The following is a 3260-nucleotide window of genomic DNA, read 5'->3' as shown; positions in this document are numbered from 1 at the left end:
TACATTCGCCCTTACTTCGTTTTGTGGCTCAGCTCCACTCTGAGCCCGCGAGAAACACGAGAGAAAAGATCATCTGAGTTTTTCTAACATCTGAACCTCTTATCTACCTTCATTTACCGTATGGAGGCCAGCATAAGAATTACTTTTCCAGTCACAGCATCTTCCCCTTATTGAACCTGAATAAACAATGTGGAAACTGCCTAAGATAAACCATTCCTTTACTCCTGCATCTATTAGCTTTCCGATTACCCAGTCGATGTACAGAGTCGAGTCTGGTGTAAGGATGCACCTACCCATCATTCTTTTCACCGGTTCATCTTTCCTTATCCTTTATTTCCTTCTCTCTCCTATTCCTCTCCCATCGGGGACCTACCACTTCCTACACTCTCCTCCCTGGCGTCAGTTCCATGCTAGTAGTACCTACCACTTCCAGGCTAGAGAGCTCGGCGTCAGTCCAGTCATTCCAACCTCATACAAGATCTTCAGCTTCAGTTATCTCTTACTCTAAAATTGATTATAGTCTTCTGCTTTTATTCATGAAATTAAGTTACCTACACGAAAAACTAAACGTATCTACTCCTTCATATAAATGCCACACAAATATCCTACATTTCCCATCACCCAATATAAATTATAGACAACCACAAGTATAGAAATGATAGAGGTAGAGCGAAAGAGACAGCAAAGAAATAGCTAGAGTAGGTAGAGGTCGCAAGCCTCACTCAGGACAGACCCTGCTCTCACCTTCCCTAAAACATACTAAACCTAATGAAAGAAGTAGAGTAGTGGAAGAAAAAGGAAGAATTAGCTAGAGTAGGTAGAGGGTGCCAACCTCACTCAGGACAGACCCTGCTCTCACCTTCCCTACCCTATCCCTTATTGTCTCCTACTATTCTATTACGCAATTGCCGTGGGGAAGCAACAGCTGCAGGGATGTCCTCCTGTGACTTAGGTTTTACCCCAAATGGTTGCAGCTTTGGCGCCGCCCTTAAATTACACCTATTCTCAACCCTGACTTGTTCATCATCACCCGACTTTATTTTGTAAAGTCCATTCTTAGCATCTAATACTTCCTCTATTATCCACCTCTCACTATACCACTCATCCTGCATCTTGCATCTCCCTATCTTAACGTTGTTTCTTAACAAAACTTCTTGGCCAACTCCCCAGTCAGTTATTTTCGCCTTTTCCTCTCTTTGTTTCCTTGTCATACTTTTTTGTTTGATTTCAGTTTCTTTCGCTACTTCCCATATAGTTTTCTGAATCTCTACCCATTCAGCCATCCATTCATCTATAGTTTCGTAAGTTTCATTTACTTCTACTGGGTCGCGCGGCATCTTTGGTTCCCTACCAAACAATAAGTGGAAAGGTGAATAACCTGTGGTAGCGTGTGGTGTCATGTTATAGTGCGAAACCAGTGCAGATACGTGTTCCGGCCATTTCTTTTTCTCACGTTCGTCTAAAGTCACTAGCAATCCATGCAAAGTCCGATTGAATCGTTCACAACCACCATTTCCTTGCGGGTGATATGCCGTCGTCCTAACTTTCTCCACCCCGTAACTGTTGCACAATTGTTTGATTAAAGAACTTAAGAAATTCCTTCCCTGGTCTGACAAAATTTTATCTGGGGCCCCGAACTTATCAAAAATATATTCTTTCAAAATTTTTGCGATTGTTGCGGCTTTTTGGTCTTTTGTTGGAAAAGCAAAACTATATCTCGTGAATACATCAGTTATAATTAAGACGTTCTCTATCCCCTGACGTTTATCCAATACCGTGAAATCTATGGCCAACATTTCCCACGGTTTTCTGGCTTCGATCTTGCCCATCGGTGTGCAGGGCTTTGGAGTCTCGTCCTTTGCGACACAGCATCTCTCGCACCTCTTAATGTATTCTCCCACCGATTCCGACATACCTGGCCAAAATCCCCGACTTCTGACTAACGCAAGACTCCTATTCCTTCCTTGGTGACCCCAGTCATCATGGCATGCCTGCAACAGTTTGTACTGCAATCCTGGTGGTAAAACCGGCCTAATCCTCCATAAATTTACTCCCACACTCATCTTATGCCAAACTACTCCATCTTCCACTAACAAGTTTTGTCTTACTTTATGTAGTTTTCTAAAATCTTCGTCTTTTAACATATTCTTTAGCTCATCTATTGTCATTTTAGTTGTTAAGAAAGTAGTGATATTTTTACAACATTCCATTCCCCTTTGCTGCTCTTTCAGGTCTTCCTTCGACCATAGCTCTCCCCCCATTACTTCCTCTGCTGTTCCCATTACTGTGAATTCCTCCTCTCCATCACTGTCCAACTCCTCGGGTAATCTGCTCAATTCATCTGCTACTGTATTGTCTTGACCTGGTTTGTACATTATTTTGAAATCAAATTGCTGCAATTCACTCACCCACTGACTTTCTATTGCACCCAATTTCGAGGTTTCTAAGTGACTTAATGGGTTATTATCTGTGTATACAGTAAATTCCTTCCCCACTAGGTAATCCTTGAATTTATTACATACAGCCCATTTTAATGCCAACAATTCCAGTTTCCTTGAACTGTAATTTGTCATATTTCTTTCTGATCTCCTTAGTCCCCTGCTAGCGTAACAAATAGGGTGAATTTTACCGTCATGTTTTTGCGACAAAACCGCGCCTAATCCTTTAAAACTGGCATCGGTTTCTAAAATAAATTCACGTGAAAAATCGGGACATTTTAAAACTGGTGCTGTAATTAATTTGCTCTTTAAAGTATCAAAGGCTGTTTGACATACTTCATCCCACTCCTTCAAAATTAATCTTCGAGAATCACCTGACATAAGTTTATGCAGCGGCGCGGCTATTTGAGCAAAATCTTTAATAAATTTCCTGTAAAATGAACAGAACCCTATGAACGCCCTCACATCCTTGACAGTCTTAGGCAATGGCCATAACTTCACTGCATCTACCTTTGCTGGATCTGTGCTAATTCCTTCTCCAGACACTTCATACCCTAAATAAACCACTCTATTTGCAAACAACTTGCATTTATTAGGCTTGAATTTTAAACCGTACTTCCTCATACGCCTAAATAATTCTTCCAATCTATTTAAATGTTCCTCCACCGTACGACTAAAAACAATGACATCATCTAAATATACTAACAAGGTATGAAAAATTTTGTCTCCTAATATACGTTCCATATATCTTTGGAAGGTACTAGGACTATTTGACAGTCCCATTGGCAATCTTTTAAACTCGTAATGGCCAAAGGGAGTGCT

This window comes from Penaeus monodon, chromosome 21, assembly GCF_015228065.2.
Source record: "Penaeus monodon isolate SGIC_2016 chromosome 21, NSTDA_Pmon_1, whole genome shotgun sequence".
NCBI lineage: Eukaryota > Metazoa > Arthropoda > Malacostraca > Decapoda > Penaeidae > Penaeus > Penaeus monodon.
The sequence above is the reverse complement of the archived record's forward strand: the minus strand, read 5'-3'. Positions refer to the sequence as shown.